The sequence below is a fragment of the Aquarana catesbeiana genome, linkage group LG12 (assembly GCF_042186555.1).
Source record: "Aquarana catesbeiana isolate 2022-GZ linkage group LG12, ASM4218655v1, whole genome shotgun sequence".
Lineage (NCBI taxonomy): Eukaryota > Metazoa > Chordata > Amphibia > Anura > Ranidae > Aquarana > Aquarana catesbeiana.
The window spans coordinates 1,128,919-1,154,599 of record NC_133335.1 but is presented as its reverse complement, the minus strand read 5'-3'; positions in this window follow the sequence as shown (position 1 = coordinate 1,154,599).

The following is a 25,681-nucleotide window of genomic DNA, read 5'->3' as shown; positions in this document are numbered from 1 at the left end:
CACACACATAGGTTGGACTTCTGTCTTTTTTCAACCTCATCTACTATGTAACTATTGTGATGGTATGCGAGGTGAGGTCATCGATAATCAATATATTTCACCTCACATTTGTTCTATTGTCAGAGACTGAACCAGAATCCAGCCCGGATTTTTCCAGCCTCTGTGGCAGGCTGGGTACCGGTTCGGGTCTTTTGGTCCACTTGAGTCCATGCTCAGGTGGACTTTAAATGACCAGGAAGAGATCACAGCAGGGCTCTGGCCTGAGACTCAGAAGGGAATCAGAGAGAGAGGAGCTCTGTTTGTTTGTTTGGATTGAAAACGATGGTTTGCTTTACCTCATGTTTTGTGGGTGTCGGGGACCAGCCCCACACCGTATAGAGAGCCGCCTACTGTTTAGTTTAGCGCCAGACGGCAAGGATTTGTTTTACTGTTTTGTTTATTTTTATGACTTTGTAAACCCCCTGTAAATAAAGCTGGCAACCAACCCGATTGTAAAGAAGCTGCCTGACCTTCAAGAAAAGGTGATCCCCACGAGCAAATCTCCACAATATGTAACTATGTAATACTATGTAATTATGTAACATCTACTCCATGGAAGAGAAAGCCACAACATATGGGTTGTGACACCAGTCTATTATCCCATCACTGACCTCTCTACAGATCTGCAGAACATCACCCCCTCCCCCTCCTGACAGATTCATAGTGATATATTCTGCAGAACATCGATCCCCCCCCTCCCCCTCCTGACAGATTCATATTGATATATTCTGCAGATTATTCCATCACTGACCTCTATAGAGATCTGCAGAACATCGCTCCCTCCCCTCCCCCTCCTGACAGATCCATATTGATATATTCTGCAGATTATCCCTGTGACGGGAGGGCCCGTGGAACTCAGAATACATCTTATGTCTAAGTCACCCTGTGCCATCCTGGCACAGGGTGAGTGAGAAAATATACCGTATTTATCGGCATATAACACGCACTTTTTTCCCCTGAAAATCAGGGGAAAATCGTGGGTGCGTGTTATAGGCCGATCCCCCCCCAATTGTGTGTGATCGGAGCGATCGCGGCAATTGCTGCGATCCCTGCCGTCATACACAGCCGTGTGGAAATTCAAATACGGCGCCGAGACTGCAGGGACTCGGCGGAGCAGAGCTACACATAGCCGAGAGTCCTCGGGTTTTCTCGGCGCCGCTTACAGTCCCGCCCATAGGGCGGAACTGGGCGGGACTGTAAGCGGCACCGAGAAAACCCGAGGACTCTCAGCTATGTGTATCAGCGCTCCGCCGAGTCCCTGCAGTCTCGGCGCCATATTTAAATTTACACAGGGCTGTGTATGATGGCAGGGATCGCGGCAATCCCACAAAGCTGCACGGGGGCAAGGCTGCATGGGGGGGCAAGGCTGCATGGGGGGGCAAGGCTGCACTGGGGCAAGGCTGCATGGGGGCAAAGCTGCACTGGAGAACAGCTGCACTGACATGGCTGCACTGACATGGCTGCACTGACATTGCTGCACTGACAAGGCTGCACTGGAGAAAAGCTGCACTGACATGGCTGCACTGACAAGGCTGCACTGGAGAAAAGCTGCACTGACATGGCTGCACTGACATTGCTGCACTGACAAGGCTGCACTGACAAGGCTGCACTGGGGCAAAGCTGCACTGACAAGGCTGCAATGGACACTGGGGCAAGGCTGCACTGACACTGACAAGGCTGCAGATGGACACCGATAACGCTGCATTGATGGGCATTTTAATGTAAGTTTTTCTTCCTTAAACTTTACTCTTAAAAGTTTTTTTCCTTAAAATTCCCTCCTTAACTTGGGTGCGTGTTATACGCCGGCGCGTGTTATACGCCGATAAATACGGTATCTTGGACTACTTAAAATGGGACAGTAATATTTGTCCACAATATCTCCCAGGATGTATGATAATTGAATGAGCTGATCACATTGTCCTCTATACAATGTAGGAGACGGGACGACTCCTATTGGAGCTCATGTTAATTAGGTTTTGTTGGTATTGTTAATTGTAATTAGCTCCAGCTATTGTGTTTATATTACTGTGTGAAGCTCGGTGCCCACAAGTCTGTCATCTGGTCTGGGTAAATTTTGTAGTAAATTAGCTCATGTTAATTAGGTTAGCTTTGAGTCAGCCTGCTGTATAAATGTGGGTGAGATCTCAAATAAACAGTTCTGATGTACTCCAAGACTGGTGTTGTCTAGTTCTTGGGGGTTCCTATAGCCAGATCCATTGGACTCGTGTTCCAGAACTTAGGAAGCGGTATACTGGCGGAAGCACTCAAGTGGAGTGTGGGACGTTCTGTGACAGGGACCATCCCGAGTGTCTGGGGGAATAGGGACCACCCCGAGTGTCTGGTGGAATGGGGACCACGCCGAGTGTCTGGGGGAATGGGGACCATGCCGAGTGTCTGGGGGAATGGGGACCATGCCGAGTGTCTGGGGGAATAGGGACCATCCCGAGTGTCTGGGGGAATGGGGACCATGCCGAGTGTCTGGAGGAATGGGGACCATGCCGAGTGTCTGGAGGAATGGGGACCATCCCGAGTGTCTGGGGGAATCGGGACCATCCCGAGTGTCTGGGGGAATGGGGACCATCCCGAGTGTCTGGAGGAATGGGGACCATGCCGAGTGTCTGGAGGAATGGGGACCATCCCGAGTGTCTGGGGGAATCGGGACCATCCCGAGTGTCTGGGGGAATGGGGACCATCCCGAGTGTCTGGGGGAATGGGGACCCGCCGAGTGTCTGGGGGAATGGGGACCATGCCGAGTGTCTGGGGGAATGGGGACCATCCCGAGTGTGTGGGGGAATGGGGACCATCCCGAGTGTCTGGGGGAATGGGGACCATCCCGAGTGTCTGGGGGAATGGGGACCATCCCGAGTGTCTGGGGGAATGGGGACCATGCCGAGTGTCTGGGGGAATGGGGACCATGCCGAGTGTCTGGAGGAATGGGGACCATCCCGAGTGTCTGGGGGAATGGGGACCATCCCGAGTGTCTGGGGGAATGGGGACCATCCCGAGTGTCTGGGGGAATAGGGACCATCCCGAGTGTCAGGATGGTCCCCATTCCACCGGACACTCGGCATGGTCCCCATTCCACCGGACACTCAGGATGGTCCCCATTCCACCGGAATGTCCGGTGGAATGGGGACCATGCCGAGTGTCTGGGGGAATGGGGACTGTGACGGGAGGGCCCGTGGAACTCAGAATACATCTTATGTCTAAGTCACCCTGTGCCATCCTGGCACAGGGTGAGTGAAAAAATATATCTTGGACTACTTAAAATGGGACAGTAATATTTGTCCACAATATCTCCCAGGATGTATGTTAATTGAATGAGCTGATCACATTGTCCTCTATACAATGTAGGAGACGGGACGACTCCTTTTGGAGCTCATGTTAATTAGGTTTTGTTTGTATTGTTAATTGTAATTAGCTCCAGCTATTGTGTTTATACTACTGTGTGAAGCTCGGTGCACATAAGTCTGTCATCTGGTCTGGGTAAATTTTGTAGTAAATTAGCTCATGTTAATTAGGTTAGCTTTGAGTCATCCTGGTGTATAAATGTGGGTGAGATCTCAAATAAACAGTTCTGATGTACTCCAAGATTGGTGTTGTCTAGTTCTTGGGGGTTCCTATAGCCAGATCCATTGGATTTGTGTTCCAGAACTTAGGAAGTGGTATATGATGGAAGCACTCAAGCGGAGTGTGGGACGTTCTGTGACATTGGTGGCAAGCAGCGGGAAAGCTTCCTGAAGTCTGGGAAATCTAAACCTCCACCTGGATCCAAGATCAGGATAGCAGACTTCAGTCACCCCAGCGGAGATATGGACCTGGCATCAGAATTCCCGGGGCTGCTGCGGATCATCCTTTCAACATACACCAGGACTGTGTCTGAGGATGAATACCTGGAGCTTAGGCAGCAAATTCGGGTGGAGCTCTGGATTGCAGCCTTCCGTCTCGCTGGTATAAAACAGGGCAAGTGCTTTCCAACCCAAGAGCAACGGGCCAGTGACCAACGGGCATTGCGGATGGCATTCCTGGGAGAGCAGCCCCAGGAGCAATGGGTGACTGAGTTGGACAGGTTGGTCCAGCAGGAGATAGAGCTGGACAATCGTTATCGGGCTCTGCAATGGCATGCAGAGGAGGGATATTTAGGGGAGACAACAGAATGCTCTCCAGAGGGATATGACTTTGGCGGCCCTGGATTGCTGTGGGAGAACCTTACAGATCTTTTTATGTTTGGCGATGAAGGGGAACCTGACCTTGAGGACCTGAGAGAATATAGAGAGTCTATGCTCGGTCTTGCAGGGGTCTCAGAGCTCAAACCTGATCTGGACCATTTGCTAAGGAAGGAACAGCATCTGGAAAGGGCATACAGGAAACTGCTAGAACAAGTTCAGCAGCATGCCAGAGAATCGGCAGTAGAAAATCCGGAGATTGCCGTCCCCAAACCTGAAGTGCTGACAACAGGGCAGAGCTCTGCTAACCTCTGCCCAGCACTGATAGCATCTTCTGGGTTCCATGGACAGGAGATGGTGAACCTCTATCCCCAGACATCAGTTGCAGAGACATGGGATTTGATAGACTTTTCTGCTGAGGAAGAACAACCTGATGAGCCTCCAGCAGAAGAGCTGCTATCAGGGCCAAAGTTCACTGTGTTCTGCCCAGCACCAACAGTGGCTTCGGCCTTCTTGAGAGAAGAGGTAGTCGGCCTTTCTCCCACAACACTGACAGGGACATGTGATTTTCTGCCAGCAGCATCTATGGATTTAAAACAAACTTCTCCAGCTGAAGATCTGGTAACTGAACAGAGGGTCCAAGACCTCTGTCCCACACTTTTACCAATTCCAGAGACTGGGGATTTAATAAACGTTTCTGTAGAGGAGGAACCACCTGGCAAACCCCCAGCAGAAGTGCTGGCAACCGGACAGAGGGTCCAAGACCTCTGCCCCACACCTGCAGCAATTGTGGAGGCTCAGGGTGAGAAGATGGCAATCACTTCCCAGCAGCAGATACAGGGGGAGAAGGGAGAGGAGGTGTGTGTTGTCCCTCCCCAACAGTTGGCCAGGGTGGAGCAAGCGGGCTTTCCTCCCCTGCAAAGATCCGTGTACCTGGGAGGCAGTACCATCGACATGTCGTCCCAGCAGCCAGATGAGGGAATGGAAAAGGAAGCAGCCGGCTCACCTCCCCAATGGCAGCTACACAGTTTGGTAGTGGAGGAAGCCAGCCTCCTGCCCCAACGGTTAGCTGGAGCGGAGGATGCGGAGTCCCCAGCAGAAGTGCTGGGAACAGTGCAGAGTGCTACCAACCTCTGCCCAGCACCGGCAACAACTACAGAGTTCCAGGGAGGCAGGGCAGTCGGCCTCCCTCCCCAACAGTTAGCTGGAACAGATGGTGTGGGGTTTCCAGCAGAAGGGCTGGCAACAGGGCCGAGTACTGCTGGACTCTGCCCTCAACTAACAGAGGATGGATTTCCTGTGAAGGTGGATGGGACTTCAGTCTCCACCTGTATACCCCAGGGATGCTGGGCAGTGGGCCCCGATCCCCAACAGCATGACAGAGTGAGCCCAGACACCCTGTCTTCTCTCTAGCGGCAGAAAGGACTCCAGGGAGAAGGGCCAGTCCAGGCCTCTCCCCAGCAGCAGATATGTTCTCTGAGAGAGGCAGAGGTTGGCTGGGTGAGTAATGCTTTGTTTGGAACAATTTATTTGGGGTACTGTGTGGGTACAGGCATTAGAGGACTGGAACTACTGACTAACTTCGGAGTCAACCCGTCTGGGGTCTCCTCCTGTGTTAGTCTTCTGCCGAAAGGGGAGAGATGTGACGGGAGGGCCCGTGGAACTCAGAATACATCTTATGTCTAAGTCACCCTGTGCCATCCTGGCACAGGGTGAGTGAGAAAATATATCTTGGACTACTTAAAATGGGACAGTAATATTTGTCCACAATATCTCCCAGGATGTATGATAATTGAATGAGCTGATCACATTGTCCTCTATACAATGCAGGAGACGGGACGACTCCTATTGGAGCTCATGTTAATTAGGTTTTGTTGGTATTGTTAATTGTAATTAGCTCCAGCTATTGTGTTTATACTACTGTGTGAAGCTCGGTGCCCACAAGTCTGTCATCTAGTCTGGGTACATTTTGTAGTAAATTAGCTCATGTTAATTAGGTTAGCTTTGAGTCATCCTGGTGTATAAATGTGGGTGAGATCTCAAATAAAACAGTTCTGATGTACTCCAAGACTGGTGTTGTCTAGTTCTTGGGGGTTCCTATAGCCAGATCCATTGGACTCGTGTTCCAGAACTTAGGAAGCTGTATACTGACGGAAGCACTCAAGCGGAGTGTGGGACGTTCTGTGACAATCCCATCACTGACCTCTCTACAGATCTGCAGAACATTGCTCCATCCCCCTCCTGACAGATCCATATTGATATATTCTGCAGATTATCCCATCACTGACCTCTCTACAGATCTGCAGAACATCGCTCCCACCCCTCCCCCTCCTGACAGATCCATATTGATATATTCTGCAGATTATCCCATCACTGACCTCTCTACAGATCTGCAGAACATCGCTCCCACCCCTCCCCATCCTGACAGATCCATATTGATATATTCTGCAGATTATCCCATCACTGACCTCTCTACAGATCTGCAGAACATCGCTCCCACCCCTCCCCCTCCTGACAGATCCATATTGATCTATTCTGCAGAGCATCACATGTTTCCCAGCACTTTATGATTATATGTATATTGGTCACTTACATTGTACAGACCTGCGCTCTCTGGGTGATGTTGGGAAAGTGAAGAATTTCCTCCTTGTACTTTGTACTCAGTGAGTTTCATTTCATTTGTGTGACAAGACAGATATGAGAGTGGTGTAGATAGGCTATAGAAAATATAATAAATTGTTCTCATGTCATTTACATTAAAGGATAAGTTCGCCTTTTTGATAAAAATAATAAATGCAGATATTTCTGCAAGTAAAAAAATGTACATTTGTTGTTGTTTTTCTAAGTAGCCTGCAGAGCATTGCACCCGCAATCAGTAAATTATGGGTGTTATGTCAGGCTCCTGCAGAAGCTTCCTCCCATACCTCTGTACAGACAGTTACCAAGCTGAAGGAAGAGTCAGTGAACTATGAGAAGGGCTCATCAGCGCCCTCACAGTCCATTGAGAACTATCAGCTGTCTGCGGCGATGGCAGAAGGGACTTGTAGTTATCTCATCCCCAGATTGCTGTGAATGAATGAAGTGGTTGTGGGGGCGGAGCCATGTACGGCTGCTTTGATTTTGAAAAGGGAGACAAACTGCCACCTGCTGTCACAGGGAATATCGGGGGGTGCGGAGGGGAATATGGGGGGGTGCGGGGGGGGGGGGATCAGACATGGAGCATGTTACTCCCTAAATATGGGTGCAATGTGTAACATTCTCCAGAAAGTGAATTTATTCTTTCATTCTCGACAGAACTGTAGTTGTATGAATGAGTGAGAGGTACACACAGAGATCATTCAATGGAAGGGAATCTCATACTGATAGAATGGATCGAAAGTGTTATGCCCCGTACACACGGTCGGACATTGATCGGACATTCTGACATCAAAATCCTAGCATTTTTTCTGACGGATGTTGGCTCAAACTTGTTTTGCGTACACACGGTCGCACAAAGTTGTCGGAATTTCCGCTCGCCAAGAACTATCAGTAAAAGAGCCTTTTCTGTCAGTTTTTCCTGATAGGGTTGTCCTTAAAGCGGGGGTCCACCTATCTATCGTTTTTTTTTTTTTAGTTCATTCACAAACTTTTCTTCTCAGCATTACATACTCACATATTGTGTGTAATATGTCCACCTGTGTCAGATTTTATCGGAAAGAATAACTTATATTATTCACTGCAGGCGGTTTCCATCTTCATTGTGGGCATTTGAAGCCCACAAGCATTTATTTCCTGGATGTGGTGAATGCTGTGCTCCCAGCATTCACCGCTCGTTCCCGCACATGCTCAGTGGCATCCTGGGAAGCCTGAGACTAGCTCCCAGGAGACTGTGCGGAGTCTGGGAGAGGCTAGAAACACGCCTACTCCTACGGGAGGAGAACCAGGAAGTGCAAAGAAGAATAGACAAATAAAAGGTAATTACTGCGATTTAAATTTTTTTAAACGGCATGTCAGCATCTAGGCAAGGAAGAGAATACATACAGATATTGTTCAAAATTTGGGTGGAACCCCGCTTTAAAGTAGATCCGGGGTTTTTGCCAAAAGTGGCAAGCTTTAGTAACAGGAGATTTTTCTCCCAACCTTTTGTGCTAACCCTTCGGGTAAAAAGGAAGAGCAGTTTCACAACTTGGACGTAAGACGTATCCTATTACATTATTTGGAAGTAACAGGAGGAAACAAAAAAGGCCACCAAGCATCAAAAGGATCATTGGCTAGATGGCTTAAGACAGCTATTTCTGTAGCCTATTCTCAAATGGGTTTATCTTCCCCGCTGGGAATTAGGGCTCATTCAATGAGGGCCCAGGCCACTACATGGGCAGAAAGAGCTGGTGCCACCCCAGATCAGATTTGTAAGGCGGCTACGTGGTCAAGTTACTTAACGTTTGTCCGTCATTACAGACTGGATCTCCTATCAGCAGGGGATCAGGCTTTTGGCAGAAAGGTTCTGCAGGCTGTGGTCCCTCCCTAGGGGGGTAAGTCTCTATTATCCTCTCAAGTGCTGTCCTGAAAGACGTTAAGGGAAAATTCAAGTTAGACTTACCGGTAACTTGTTTTCCAAGAGTCTTTCAGGACAGCAGCAACCCGCCCTATTGTTTTTATATATAATATACTGTGACTAATCATATCTCGATTATGTGTTCCAGTTTTGGGCCGGAGGTTCTCTACTACTACTGACAATGTGTGGAAAGGAGCCTCCTTTTAAAGTTTGGTGGAAGAGGTGTTACCTATTTGCAAGGGGAGGAGTCACTCTCTCGTGCTGTCCTGAAAGACTCTTGGAAAACAAGTTACCGGTAAGTCTAACTTGAATTTTCAAAATATGCAGCCATACATAGATTACCGTAAGATGGTGTGTCAGACACTCACCTGGTGGGGTGCCCATGTCGCCCACCTCTCCTTCCTCCACATCCTCTGTGGGGCTTGGGCTGATTTCCCAATTCTGGTGTTGCGGTCGGGGGTCACTGGGTTCAGCTTGTCTGAGTCTTTTCTCCCCTATGTGAATGAAACAAAAGCTATACTTAGCACACAGATATTTGAGTCCAGGAATAATAATCTGAAACATTGTAGTGAAGTGGTGTACAAATTGTGTGTGTGTATATATGGAATGATGTTTACTACAATCGTTTAAAACGATCTAAACTCGTACGTTAAAGAAAAGCACATGGAGCAGTATACAAGGTAATAAACAGAAGTTAAACACACGACAAGTACTTACCTTTTTTAAGCACTTTATGGATCCATCTGTACTGATCCGGCTCCCGGAGTTTGAGGTCGGACCATCTTTTCCTAAGCTGATCTTTCGAGCGCCGTACCCCAGAAGTAAGATGCAATGTCTTCACCACCTTTGTCATTATTTTGGCTTTTCTGAAATTAGGCCGGGCGTACGGTCCATACCTCCCATCATAGTCATTTTTTCTCAAAATTGCCACCATCTCTTTAAAGGCCATATTGGAGGCCTTAAATCTCCGCTTTCCGGATCGGGACTTTCCGGGCTCTGTGCTTTCGTCGCTACCTGAGGTAGTACACACCTGATGTGTCTGCGCCATTGTTCCTCCTAACACGCACCGTAGAGAGAAGGGGAGGAGAATATTTGTTAAAAAAGAACGTCAGGGGCGGGCGACAGTTTCATGCATGCGCAGTGTATAAAAGGAGTTATTACGCATGTGTCGTACGTACGTTCTGTGCGTAGAGACATGGGGGCGGAGAATATGCACTAAAATAGAACGTTAGGGGCGGGCGATGCAGGTGGAGTTTCACGCATGCGCAGTGTCTAAAAAAGAGTTATTACGCATGTGTCATACGTACGTTCTGTGCCTAGAGACAAGGGGGCTGAGAATATGCGTTAAAAAAGAACATCGGGGCGGGCAAAAGCAGGCGGAGTTTCACGCATGCGCAGTGTATAAAATGTTATTACGTATTGTGTCGTACGTACGTTCTGTGCGTAGAGGATAGAGGACCGGAACGCTATAAACAAAGGTAATTTTTATTTTTTGTAAACTTTGTAGCAAGCAGCCTATACGGCTTAAAGATTGATGAGGCCTATGTTGGGATAAGATGATGAGGGTTTAGCTGAAACATAAGTTTTTTTGTCTTGTGTCTTTATCTTTAAGGGTCCTTTCACACTGGGGGCGGTTTGCAGGCGCTATTGCGCTAATAATAGCGCCTGCAAACCGCCCCGAAAGTGCCGCTGCTTTGTATCCAGTGTGTATCCCGAGTGCTTTCACACTGGAGCGATGCGCTGGCAGGACGGTAAAAAAAGTCCTGCCAGCAGCATTTTCGGAGCGGAGTGTATACCGCTCCTTTACCGCTCCTGCCCATTGAAATCAATGGGACAGCGCGGCTATACCGCCGGCAAAGCGCCTCAGAAGAGGCGCTTTGCGGTGGTTTTAACCCTTTCTCGGCTGCTAGCAGGGGGGTAAAACCGCCCCGCTAGCGGCCGCATACCGACGGTAAAGTGCCGCTTACATTAGCGGCACTTTACTGCCGACAACGCCCCCCGCCCCAGTGTGAAAGGACCCTTACATATAACATGAATGCCAAATTTAAGGACCCAGAATTTATGACAGCATTAATTGATAAGTACAGGGAGATGAGGAATCTGTGGGAGGTCAAACACCCTCAATATTACCTAAAACCTGTAAGGAAGTCAACGCTGGAGAGACTTCTGACATTTGTGCAGACTTTCATCCCAGAAGCAACCATGGAGATTTTGGAAAAGAAAATTGGGATCTTGCGAAATATGTATAAGAGGAAGCATAACAAGATCCAGAATTCCCTGAGATCAGGAGCATCAGCAGATGATGTATATGTACCCAGGCTGTGGTACTACGATAAACTACGTTTTTTTGATGACCAGACTGAAGCCAGGGCATCACTTTCAACCCTTCCCTCCACCACAGCAGAGGCTGATGAGGACCAAGCTGGGTCTTCCATCCTGGAAGAACCGGATGTGACCATCTGGAGTCAGGTAAGTTAATTTTAGACATATTTAGTGTCCTAATATTAATGATGTTAACTAGATGTTATAATTGATTAAGAATTGTATCCTAAAAATGATGTATACATATCAATTGACAGTAGTGGCCAAAAATGTTTGTCACCTGCTTAAAAAAATGCTGGTGTCAGATTTCTATACTCTTAATATACGTATTAACATTGAATTTGCAAGTCATGAGAAGAAAATTGTGTGTCATTGATGCACCAAAAACTAAAACTATGTCCCTTTTTTATATACACAGGATGAGGTCAGCCAGGAGGAAGGTGTGGAAAGTGGCAGGCAGGAGGAGGCTGGACCCTGTGTCATCCAGGAGGTGGCCGGGCCCAGTGTCATCCAGGAGGTGGCCGGGCCCAGTGTCATCCAGGAGGTGGCCGGGCCCAGTGTCATCCAGGAGGTGGCCGGGCCCAGTGTCATCCAGGAGGTGGCCGGGCCCAGTGTCAGCCAGGAGGTGGCCGGGCCCAGTAGAAGCCTGACACAATCACAAGTGGCTCCCCTCCGCCTTCCTACAAAAAGGGCCAGGAAGGGGACAGTGACAGAGGAGGCATCACTGCGCCTCCTGAGAGAAGCAACACATTTCCTGAAGAGCCCCCCTGAAGCAGAAGAGGCCTATGGCTGTTATTTAGCCAGCAGGTTGCTTCAAATGGAGTGGGGCCAACGCCTCCTGTGTGAAAAACTGTTTGCTGATGCTATTCACAAGGGGCTGAAGGGCGAGTTAACTGGCAACACCCAAATAAATGAGGCAGTCCCTCCTCCTCCTCCTCCTCCTCCTCCTTCTCCTCCTGCCACAAGTCAACCACCAGAGCCACAGCCTCCAAGGAAGGCTGCAGGGAAGGGAAGAAAGTGATGACCTGGGTTCAGTCTGGTCTGACAGAAGATGCAGGCTGGTGTAGTACCACAGCCTGGGGACATCTATATCATCTGCTGCTGCTCTTGATCTCTGGGATTCCTGGACCAGATTGTGCTCCCTCTTATATGGACTCCTCAAGATCCCAATTTTCTTTTCCACAGACTTTTGATGTGTGCCCTGGGGCCAAAAGTATTCACCAATTCCAGTATTTAGCCAGCGTTGACTTCATCTTTATTTTGTTTACCATAAATAAATGGATGTTTTAGTTTATGAAAAGACTTTGTGTTTTCATTAACATCATTTTTTTAGAGACAATGTCAAATTAACAAGGGACAACAACCTCCTTGAGGTTGCAAAACCAAGAAAAAAATATATAATGTTCTTGTGTTAACTTTACCAAAAAAGGTTCTTTGTGGGAACTTTAGAACCAAACAAAAATTCAGAATTTACAAAAGTAATGGTTCTTTGTGCTAACTTTACAAAAAAAATGTTTGTGGTAAATTTAAGAAATAAAAAACAAAAAAAAACAACAAAAAAGGGTTCTTTGTGGTAACTTTACTAACAAAAATAAATAAATATATGGAGATAAAGATAAAATAATTTTGACAATAATCATAAAAAAAGATCTTGATGAAATAAAAAATAAAAGATGACTCCAAAAAACAATTGTGTAAACATTAGTATGGAGCTATGGCTTTTAAAACAAATAAAATATCATTCATGAGATCAAGAGAAATAATCCAGAAATCAGTTTGGGAGAGCTCTGTGTGAATAGGAACAGCAAAACAACTTCGTTCTCATAGCATTGTTAGGAAGACAATTAATACTCTGCATTCAACGATCACAGAATTTGCAGCGTGAGGAATGTGCTACCTACAATACGAACACTAGTTTTACCAGACCGAGCACTTCCGTTTAGTATTTGCTTCTGAGCATGCGTCGTTTTTTTTGTCCACCAAACTAGCATACAGACGAGCGGATTTCTGGGTCCGGCGGAGTTACGACTTAAAGATTTGAAGCATGTTCCAAATCTAAAGTCCGTCAGATTTGCGACTGGAAAAAGTCCGCTGAAGGTCCAGTGGAGCCCACAGACGATCGGATTGTCTGCCGGATTCCGGTCGAAAAGTCCAACCGTGTGTATGTGGCATTACTCACCTCAGTAGCATCAGAACAAGGGGAAGTCAAGGGAGAAGCCATGGTATCAACAATTGTAAACTTTTACAAGGAGCTCTTTTGTGTTCATAGTGGTGAAAGTACAGAAGAAATTAGAGTACTGCTCTATTCTTGACGCAAACGTATCACAGGAAGGGATATAACTCTTGGCTAGCCCAGTTACAGTAGAGGAAATCTTTACTGTTATGAGAAGTATGGTGGTGGGGAAAACCCCAGGGGGAGAGGGCCTACCTGTTGAATTTTATAAGAAAGCCTGGAGCTTTATTGCAGAGCACATCTTGGAAATCGTACAATATATTTTTTTAACTGACAATATCTTGGATACAATGAGGCAGGGTTTTATCACTCTAATATATAAAAAAGGGGACAAGAGAGATCTTAAAAACTGGCGACCAATAACACTGCTTAACATAGATTATAAGATTATTGCTAAAATAATAGCAAACCACATCAGAGGTGTAGTGAAAGACATGGTAGGCCCTGAAGAGACATGTGCTGTACCAGGCAGGAGGATCTCAGATAACCTTATTCTCTTACGTGACCTGATTCATTACGCCCAAATAAATAACCAGCCAATTGTAATTGAAACTATAGATTTGAATGAAAGGCTTTGATACAGTATCGCACATTTTTCTTTTTCAAAGTTATCCCTGCAAACCTCCTGTCAGTGATTAAAGGCCTTTACAGAGGAATAACAAGCCAGATTCTAATAAATGGGAAAATAAGTGAAAGTTTCACAATTAAATCAGGAGTAAGACGGGGCTTTCCCCCTTGGTTTTTATATGTGTTATCGAACCTCTATTGAAATATGTTTAGAAGTGTGTTTGTTCCAGGGAGTGGCAGACAAAGGGTTAAAGCCATGGCCCATATGGATGATCTGGTCTTCTTGGGGCAGACATAACTAGAGCTTAATAGAGCCAATTTTTTTATTTTTTTCAAATATAATTTTTTATTAATTTAGAAATGCCCAACATGGGCTTAGACAATACAATACATACATATATTAGAAACAACTGGGGAGGGAAGGGAAGGAACATAATCAACTTCATCACATGGAGGGAAGGAGAGGCAGAGTTCACATACACTTCAAACTTATCGATATACGTCACATGACAAATACTTCCCAATTAACCGTTGAGAGGCCGAAGCCCCCTCATTAGAAAATCCTCCAATAGGAGGTGGTAGAGGAAGAAAAGCCCCAGTCATCCTCTGCCTCCTCCTCAATCCCCCGATCACCCCACCCAGGCGAAACCTCATTGCCCAAAGCGGGGGGGGGGGGGGGGCGGCCGAAGGAGGCTAGGTAACACAAGGGATAGGAAGGGGGGGAAACTAAGGAGGGAAGGGTGGATACGGGGTGGGTTGCAGGGATGGAAGGTGATTGAAGGGCTCTGGTTGATTCAGGATGGCCCTGGATTCTGCATTCGCTGGGGATTTGACCTCATCAAGAAGTTCAAAGGGTGGTGCCCTCCGAAGAGAAAATTAAATGGTGCCAAAATGCCCAAGTCTTTTTATATTTTTCCTGTTGGTGTCTTGCAGTGAGCACCAGGTCCTCCATTTTACTAATGTCCTCTACCCTCCGGATCCAGCTCACCACCATTGGTGTCCTTTTCCATTGAAGTGGGATACAGAATTTAGCAGCATTTACCAAGTGGCGTATAACAGACTTTTTGTATCCTTTAGTTGATATTGTGTTTACATGTAAAAGGAAAAAGGCCGGGTCCTCTGGGATGTTATTGTCATGGTTATGCAATAGAGTTTGTCTGTCAGCTTACCTGTCTCCATGTGTTCATCTCTAGAGACCAGCTGAGTCTCACCTGACTGCTTTTGTAAACTCTCCTCTAGCATGGCTCCACCCCAGGCCCTATCAGGGAACCCTATATTAACCTGTGCACTGCAAGCCAGCAGTGCTGATCAACCACTGTGTGTTAGCCTCTGTGTGTACTTGCTGTGTTTCCTACATCTGATTCCAGTTACCGACTATGGCCTGTTCTTAACTATTCCTGTCTGCTCGTGACCCTGACCTTTGGCGTGTCCCCGACCATCCCTGTTTGCCTGTGACCCTGAACCTTGGCGTGAACTCTGTTGTCCTTGGCTTGTCCCTTACGTTCCTTGTTGTTCCAGCCTGTTGCCTCCTTCCTCTTCTCCTGTAGTCTACCGTGAGCGTGAGCTGTGAGACCCTGGGGGCTGCGACCTGGAGCCAGACTGCAGCGCAGTCCATCCTTACCATTAAAGGCTCTGGTGAACACCTGCTGGCTCTTAGACTCCGCGCCCTGGGGAATCTATGCTCTAGCTCCCAGTGGGATCTGTGTCAGTGATCCAGTAGACCTGCTTCCTGAACCTCCCAGGGTTCAATCCACAGCCGTCAGTCCTAGGGTCCACTACCTAGCGGTGCACTTCTGACTCCTACAGAGTGCATCTGTCACCTAGCCCCAAGGTGACCTGACAGTTATATTCCGTAAACTTCTGAATAGTTGTCCTGACTGTGGACCACTAAATAGGATAGCTTCGAACAGGACCAAAATATATGCAACAACGTACCCCTTTCCGCCCGACATCTCCAGCAAAGTGCTGAGGTGTTCGGGTAGTAAATATGTAAAGCTTGAGGGGTTAAATACCACCTTGTTAGGAGCTTATAATTGGTTTCCTGTACTTTTGTACAGATAGAGGATTTTAGGTCAAACGTTATGATACGTTGAATCTGGTTTGAAGTAAACGTACAGTTCAAATTCCTCTTCCACTTATTCAGGAAGGTCGGGTGTGTGTTATCTGTCGGGGCAATTAGGAGGTTATATATTACGGACAGCGTTCTCGGGAGTGTACCGTCTTTGGAGCAGGAGTCTTCAAACATGGTTAAGGGTTTGAGAAACCCTTGCGGATTAGGTATAAATGTAAGAAAATGTCCTAATTGGACGGCAGTCCAGAATGGTAGTTTAAAGGGACCCGTTTTATTGCTTAGTGTCTCTACGAAGGGCCAGGAGTCATTTATCAAAAAGTGTCGTACTTGCGTGCAATTTATGATAGTTAATACGTTCTTAACCTGGGGGTCCAGTCCTGGAGGAAATTGCGTGTTCCCTATAATGGGGTAAAGCGGAGAATTAGGTGTGGATAGTGACTGCATGAGACTTTGGTTTGTGACCTTACACAAAGCGTTGTCCCTATCAGTGGGTGTCTTTACATTTACTGTAAGAAGTTCATAACACCAAACAGTTCCTTGCAAGGGCACCTGCGCTTGAGCTTTTTCCAGGTGCGTCCACAGTTTCAGATCTTGATGACGGCACCAGTCTATAATTCTACCTAGATGTACTTCTTGGTAGTATTTCTTCACATCTTAGACAGCTAGGCCTCCATTAATCTTAGGTAAGGAGAGTAGGGTACGAGGTAATCTCGGTTTCTTATTTGCCCATATGAATCTGTTGAATTGACTGTGTACCTGTCTGAAGAATGATGAGGGGATCGCGATTGGAAGTGCCTGTAGTAGATAGAGAAATTTTGATAAGATGCACATCTTAATAAGATTACATCTGCCGAACCAGGAATGGAGGCCCTTGATTCCAGTAGGGTCCGGGTTTTGGTTAGTAAGGGGGGAAATTCAAATTGAAGGTATGGTTTAGATTAGCTGGGACGGAAGTACCCAGGTATGTCAGAGCTGTAGATGTCCTTTTAAAGTTGAAACTGGAGCAAAGTGCTTGCATTGCAGTTTGCGGTATCTCTATGCGCATTGCCTCTGACTTAATGTAGTTAATTTTAAGATTAAATATATTTCCGTATTCGTCAAATTCCCAGAGAAGGTTTGGGAGGGAGATTTCTGGATTTGAAAGGGAAAACAGCAAGTCGTCCACGTATGTGGAGACCTTGTGTCACGTACCTGGTAGGTTTTGAGCCCGAAGTGCAGAGAGAAACCTCCCCTACGGCTCCCACTCCCGGACCTCTGGAATGGGGACAGAGGACACAGGAGTGAGGAGTGGTATGGGTGCCTGGCAGGATCAACAGTCACCCAGAAGTCCAGGAGTGGTGAGGACCCAGGAACCTGGAACTGAAGAGACGACTGGAGACTGGAACACTGACTGGAACCAGGAACAACAGCAGGTAGCAGACTGGATACTGGAATGCTGGACCGGAACCAGGAACAACAGCAGGTAGCAGGCAGGTATCAGGGATCAGGCAGAAGGATAGTCAGACAGGCCGGTGGTCGATATCAGGCGGACAGTAAAGGTACCAGGGATCAAACAGGAGAATAGTCTAAGCAAGCCAGGGGGTCAGATGCAGGCAGATAGCTGGATGGTCAAAACAGGTAGCCGGGTCAGGTAACAGGAAGTCTTAAATCAGATCAGGTTTTGGCACACAGAATGCTGTAGCGCAGACAGCGGAGACTGAGTATGACAGGCAGGTTTAAATAGCCCGCCTGGCGCCAACAGGGATGCCCGTGCGAGGTAGTGCCCGCGGCCGCGCACCAGTGAGCCTGGGACATCGATTACTGGCAGGATCTTCCTGACATTGCCCCCCCCCCCCCAAGGGGCAGCCTCCGGATGCCCTTTCAGGCAAATTTTTTGGGATGGGACCTCTTAAAAGATTGTAACAGACCTTCAGCATGGATATTATCCTCAGGCTCCCAAGAATTCTCTTCGGGTCCAAACCCCCTCCATTTTATCAGGAATTGATCCTGATTACCTCTCCTCCTGTAGTCTGTTGTGGAATCTCATGTTAGCCAATGTATTTCATATTATTCATATTGATTTGCATATATTTTATTGATTGTTATTATTATTATTATTATTATATAGTAGTGGTTTTATCAATATTAATATTCAATAAGTAAAGCAACAATTATTAATCTTTAATAATGTATACTGTATTTTCCATAGATTTAGAAAGTCTTCATTCTTAAGTGTTAAACTTTAAATGACCTCTGCTTTATGACAAGTACCTGTACACAGGTGTTCTCGAAAATGTATTAAGATAGTCTACTGGGTGAAAGTTCATTAGAATAGATTCAAGTAATATAGAATTGTCTCAAGTCTGAAATGCATATAAATCAGACAGATAAAGATAAGAAAACAGGTGGTTTAGAAATAATTAAAGTTATGTACAGTACATTAAATTAAGTTTGACAGGGTCAAACAAAAGTCTGCTTGTGCCCTCATTAAAACTGTTAAATACATACATATAGTGAGACATAGAAAAAAACACATCTGGTGGGGTTATTGAAAGTTCATTGTCTCAAAGTCGTAAATCTGCAAATCCTTGAAGCTAGTTAAATCTTATCAAGATAAGGAGAGTTTGATAACACAGCTGGGTGCCAGACTGTCTCTACACAGGTGTTTTAATTGGACAAAACCAGTTATAAATCACTTTAATGAACATATAGGAATTTTGGGAATAATTAAGTTTATCTGGTTGTAGAACAGGTGTCAGATTTATGGTTAGTTACATTGACGTATATCTTAGCGACCAATCATATGTAAGAGAGATGTTAAGATAAGACTTGTAAAAGAGTATATAAATGCAAGCTCTACAATTGTTAGACAGACAAGTCAGATAGGAGCTCATAAGGCTGAACTCTGTGTATGCTGCCCTATTGCACGGGTCATAGAGGTCAGAACCAATGGGCAAGTATCTGTCCATAACTTGTCTCCTCGTACGAGTCAGAGAAGACTTCTTAACTTGTTCCAGAATGTGGTCTCAGGTGAATTTCCCTCAAGAACTTGGTTGAGCTGGAACCCAGAACTCTGTGAGGGGACCAGACCACCGGCCGATCGATTGGTCCCTATCAGGTGATGGATTCCCAAGAATTGGCAGAAAAGACCCATTCTGGTTCAAGGTGAGAACAATTCACAATTGTTTCAATTTGGTTAGAGGATAAGAATACCTATATCTAATATGCTTGCGTTGTAAGAAACTGTATAAATTAGACCTGTATCTTGTAATACTTTGAACATAAACCTGTATGTTAGCAGCTGTTAATAAACCTGCATTGGCTGAAGTTCTGCCTGGTTCGATACTTTACTATTTTACTTCATTTGGTGGCCCGTACAGGGACAGCATAACCTCAGCTCTGATCTTGCCTAACTCCATGCTGGTGAGGCACTGAGCTCAACACAATATTGCGCAATATATCAGGTTAGCAGACACCTATTATTAGTTCTGCATTGTGTTGTGCCGTGTTTTGCTAGCACTAGGAGGGGCAGGTGGTTGTTGTTGGGGTATCGCTGTCCACCAGGCAGATCTTTGTGATGGCAGGTTGGGTTTTCTCAACTGTGAATGCCTTAAAATGCATTGTACAGGATGAAATACCCTGGGTAAAAAGAAAAAATGTTTCCAAAGGGGTACCCCTGTAGAAGGCTAGCTACTCTCTGTGTGAACCTACCTTTAACATGCATGTTGGTATCCTAGACTGAGTAAATCAGTCTAGAAGAGGTTTATTTTGATTGGTATCCTAGCCCTACAAGAGTTCTGGAAGAATTGGTATCCTAGACTGGTAAGTCCAGTTTGGAAGAGGTTCTTGAGTTGCCTAAATTTACATGCATGTTGGTATCCTGGATTGGCAATCAATCTGGAGGAGGCTTTGGGGTTATCAGACCCCTGGAAAGCCTAAGTTAAAAACAAAAACAGTACTGATATGTAGCTACTAGTAGAAAAAGGTACCTTTGTTTTGTATAATATTGAACATAAAAATTGTGGTGTAAAATAATACTCATGAGTTTAGAAATTTCAGGAGAGGTAAGTCCTGACAGGTAAATGAGGTAAAGGTTTTGGAGTTCCATTTGTTAACAAAGTTAAAAGGTATGTATCGTCTTTGTGCTATAAGTGTATGTGTTTATATGTATCTGTTATAACGGTCTGTGTACTGACTGAGTTAAGATCGGGTTGAGACATTCCTGATCGCCGTGGCAAGCAGGGCTTGGCGGTTTTTCGTGTCTTAAGACAAGCGTTTTGGTAAGGAGACGTATGCACGTACGGTGCCTATTGGCTTTACTCTGAGCACTGCTGTCCATAAGTAATTACTAACCAACCTGTCAGTTTTAATAATTCTGTGAATATTTGTATATTTATATATAGTCAGGAATTTGTGTTCATGTGTATGCATACTTTGCTAGGTGGAGTGACTGTGTATTGCTATATAGAAAACAGAAGATAATGACATTTTGTTAATGAATGTTCACAAATGTAAGTTAATTTCTTTGTAATCTTTGTAGACTGTTAGGGAATATTGTATGTGTGAGGGAGACTGATCATCTCCCATATTAGGTTAGAATAATTCTGTAGTGGTTGTAAAAACGTTGGTGTGAAAGGACCCTGTGTGTTAGTTCTATGAGTGAATTGTAAGAAGTATGTAACTGATGCTGAATTCTGCATAGTGTATGATGAATATGGAAATGGTATGTATCTTCCATACAAATACAATTAGAATTTTCTGTGTCATATCTTTGATTTTGTGACACTTGGTATTAGTATTTGTTAGGAGGATTTATATTTATATGAGTTAAATGTGTGTGTTTTTTTTTTTTTTGTATGAGGTGTAAAATTAATCCCTATGTGAATGATTGTATGTGTCTTTCGTTGAGAGGCTAGGGATTGATACATCTATGGTGACTGATTGACTTTAGCGTCAAAGTTCTAAATGTTATTGGCAGTGAGTGAGTGTGTGTGTGTGGAAGACACGATTCATTAATCTTTTTTATATTATTTTGAATATGTACCTCAGCTAGTTAGCGCCATGAATGAGCTGAGGGAGTCAGAAGTTATTTAAACTGTAGAAAAAAGAAAGTTGTTTGTTTTAAGTAATTTACGACACAAAGTTCACCCATATTTTTTTGTATCCAGCATACTGCTTCTGGAAGGAAAAAATCTGTAGATAAATTCAATGCCGCTAATGTAATTAATGTCATGCTTAACAGATTTTACAGTTGTAGGTTTTACATGCTGGACGAAATACTGTATTTTTTTTCAGTATGTGTTTAGGAGCTTATGTGCAACAGCATTAAATCACTTTTTGTGACAGCTCATCTCAGTGCTCTTTACTGAGATGAAAGGGGCACGTATAGGTGCCTTTAGACAGAAACTGGATGAGCTGACCAGAAAATAAATAAAATCTCAGAATACGTTCTTATTCTTAAACATTTGTTGATTTTTTTATTAGAATATGAACTGTAGATTATAATAGGTATTTTGTCTTTTATATTATGGACTGTAGTAGTGAAAGGTGCATTTTATTTTTAGTGTGTCACTCTTGTAATCGGGGTGCTTATTCTCCCTTGTAGCTTTTGTTGTTTATTTTGTCTTGTCTCTATCTTATTGTACAGTATTATGTATACTGTCATCTTTATATATTTGCCTATTTAGTAGTGATCACAAAGCTAGTAATGAGATTTATTTATTTGGTACAAGGGAACTCCAAATGTATTTGTGTTTCTTATTTTCTAAAAAGAATAGTGAAGAGTGATGCATGGTAACAGTGCTACCATCTTATTATATGTGCTATGTGTAGCACATACAGGGGGGTGAATTAGATAATTAGAGTCTTAATTTTTAATCTTAGCTTGTAAGCTCTGGTGAGCAAGGTTCCTTATTGGTATTGGCTAGAACTTATTTTGTCCTACCTGATTACAATATTTAGTAATCATCAGGTTGATTATTAGTTTGCCTAAATAAATAATTTGTTTCTTTATTCCAGGAGCAGCCAGCACGTTTTCATATGTAAAGTTATACTTTGTAAAATTTCACTCCTTTTGATTTTTTTTTATTATTCAAGTTCCTAGTTATGCTACTACAGGTGGCAAAGTCAGTTTTTGGATTAGGGTCACTCTGCATTAATATGATCTAATTAACAATAAAATTTGTATATAATTATTCTTAAGGAAGGGACATAGTAATGCACATTTTCTTAACCTCTTTAGATTTAACAGACTGTGCAAGTGACCATGTAATTTTATTTTGATTTCTTTTTAATTATGAACAATCACAATGTAGTTTCACAAAATGTAGTTCTACAAAGTCTATTTAGTGTGCCTTTATATATACTTTATTGCAATGAAAGAACAAAGCTGTAGATATAGATATACTTTAATAAATGTCTGCTCCTTCTTATAGGGCGTACACACGGTCGGACATTGATCGGACATTCCGACAACAAAATCCTAGGATTTTTTCTGACGGATGTTGGCTCAAACTTGTTTTGCCTACACACGGTCGCACAAAGTTGTCGGAATTTCCGATCGCCAACCACGCGGTCACGTACACCACGTACGACGAGACTAGAAAAGGCCGGTTCAGAACCAAGCGCGGCACCCTTTGGGCTCCTTTTGCTAATCTCGTGTTAGTAAAAGTTTGGTGAGAGACTTTGTGATTCGCGCTTTTTCGGGACTCGTGGCTTTCAGATCGTTTTCTGCCGTTCAGTTTGCGCTTGTGGGTTTGTATCTGCTCTTCAGTGCGTGCAGTCAGTTCATATCAGAGTTTTCTGTGTGATCTTGCCTGCTCGTTGCTGTTTTTCAGGTCGCTCTTCACAGGCCTTGCTGTTCTTCAGTGCTTTCTGTTACTTCGTTCTGAGCAGCCGACCGTTTTCTAGCCATGTTTCGTATGCGTACTCCTCGTAGAGTTTGTGCTGTGCGGGGGCTTGGTGTTGGGGTCCTTACCTTGACACAAGTCCAGTCCATGAACAGGGTGGTGAGGAGTTCATGGACCAAGAATTGGTTGCTTCAGCGTGACCAGTTCTGTCATATGCCTTTGCTCCGTGAGATCCGTGAGAATAATCCTGATGATTTCAGGAACTTTCTCCGGATGACGGACCCCGTATTTCACCGTTTGTTGGCTTCGCTGACCCCCTATATCAGCAGGCAGGATACCTGCATGAGGCAAGCCATCACTCCGGAGCAGAGGTTGGTCGCTACCCTGCGGTATTTGGCCACAGGGAGAAGTCTGCAGGACTTAAAGTTCTCAACAGGCATCTCCCCCCAGGCTCTGGGGATCATTATCCCAGAGACCTGTTCTGCCATCATCCAGGTCCTGCAGAAGGAGTATATGAAGGTAAGATTTTTATCCTTTAATATCACATTTTATTGTCTTTAATGTTTGATAATATCTTGTATTTCTTTCCTCATTCCCTAATTACCATGATTGTAATATGCTGTGAATGTCCCCTTTGTTCTCATGCATGCTGGATTTTTATGTTATTATTATTTTAGGTCCTTCATACATATTTGCCCTTCACTAACCTCCCCAGCATGGTGTCTCCTGCCCTATATTCACCTCATGTAGTCACTTAACAATGTATTTTATCAGCTCCATAGTAGTGCTTTACCCCAAACACCCCCTAAAATGTTTGGAAATGTTATTTTTGATTTAAATTCAGGCAGAGTGCCAGAGGCTTTTTTTTGTGGTGTCCCCAAATTTTTTTTAACCCTCCCCCCCAACTGCTAAGTCAGCTGATCCCAATTCTCTATCCTCAATCATCTATCTGCTGACTTTGCCAAACCCATACACACTATACCCATCTCTTTTGTGGTCAGATTTATGGATGAATTGCCCAAAGCATGTAGTGCAAGGGCCTGCCTGTATACTTTCAAATGGTACTGTTTAAAGTTTTTGTATCCTATTATTATCTTGATAGGTAATAGCAGAATGTCCAAATGTCCTCAAATGTGTACAGTGTGTATTTATATCTTTGTATTATGACACTTCTTACCTGTCCAGTGGTCTGCCAATAGTGTAACTAAGGAGGGTCTGTTCAAAGTAATACCCATTATTTAGGCATTCATCTCTCAATGAAGTGAAGAGGGTTACCTGTCCAAGATTTCCACACACCCCATAATGTTAGAAATGGCCCATGAGAGGGGGGGGAGGGGGAATATGATAGGTTTACCTTATACTTTGGCCTTGTTAAATTCCCCTTAATAAATGCTATCTGGAGGTTGCCCCATAATGTTTGTGTCTAATCTGCTTGCCATGTTTCAGAGTAAAAATAGTAATGTTTATTGTTTTTTCCTCAACAGTTTCCTTCCACGCCACAGGAATGGCAGACTGTGGCCTCCCACTTTGCCCAGCGGTGGGACTTTCCTAACTGCGGAGGGGCAATTGATGGGAAACACGTCCACATCATCCCACCACCCAACTCGGGGTCGTACTATTATAATTACAAGGGGTTTAATAGTATAGTGATGTTGGCGGTGGTGTCGGCTAATTACGACTTCTTGTATGTGGACGTGGGGAAGAATGGCCGGATGTCCGATGGTGGAGTCATCGCCCAGACGGAGTTCTACAGGCGTCTCCAGAATGGCAGCTTGGACTTGCCAGCTCCAGAGGACAATGTTGAAGGTCTCCCATTTGTGTTCGTTGCTGATGAAGCATTTGCGCTGGGGGGACCACCTGATGCGGCCATTCCCGATGAGGACCCTCACCCCGGAACAGAGGGTTTTTAATTACCGGCTGGCCAGAGCCCGAAGAGTGGTGGAGAACACATTTGGAATCCTGGCCAGCCGGTTCCGCCTATTTCTGACACCTATCCATATGGCGGAGTATAAACTGAACCATATAATACTTGCGTGCTGTGTTCTCCATAATTTTTTACGGAAACATTCGGCCAACTATGCTGGCTCAGTTGGGCCTGAGGCCGGAATCCTACATCAAACCACACTGACGGCGCTTAAAAGTGGCTGTCCTGGCTTGCCCTCCCTGAGTGCCCGTGATGTCCGGTTACGCTACCTGGAGTTCTTTGCGGATAGGGGGGCTATCAATATGCCAGACAATCTGTGACACCTTTTTCAAATAAAAAAAAAAAAAGAAAATCTTTGTGGACATTTACTGCTTGTGTTTGTTTTAGCTGACCCTGACAGAAATGTTTTGAGTGCAGAAAATGTCGTGATTCGGTAACCTTATACAAAGCACTGTTGGCTGTTATTTCCTAAATGCAAAAACACATTTCACTACAAGTGCACTTGCAACTGCACTGAAACTGCACTTGTAGTGCAAAGAGGATTTGCCCTTAGGAAATAACCCCCATTTTTGCATCAAACAGCAATTACATCACCCCAAAAGTGTTGTAGTGTTGAGACAATAATCCACACATTCTTGAGTAAGCCACTTTTTTATACCTGCACAATCACATGTGCATTTACCAAAGGTTTTTAAAACAAACCAACATGTTTGTTGTATAACAATTTTTGCAGTAGCATTAGCAAAATTCGAAATGTCCATTTCAGATAAAACAGGCCTGTGTAAAACCAACAAGAAAGACAAAAAACTTGAACTTACAAAGTTCACATTTGGTAAAACCTGAAGGCTATATCAGACATCAGTATTTAGGAACTGGGTTTGATATAGCGTTCAGATGGGGGGAAATCACCCCTGGAAAAGCTAAATTTGGAAGATGCACACCAATTTACGAATGTCAACATGTGCTATCTGCCATCAGGGGGGATCAAGGGACGTGTT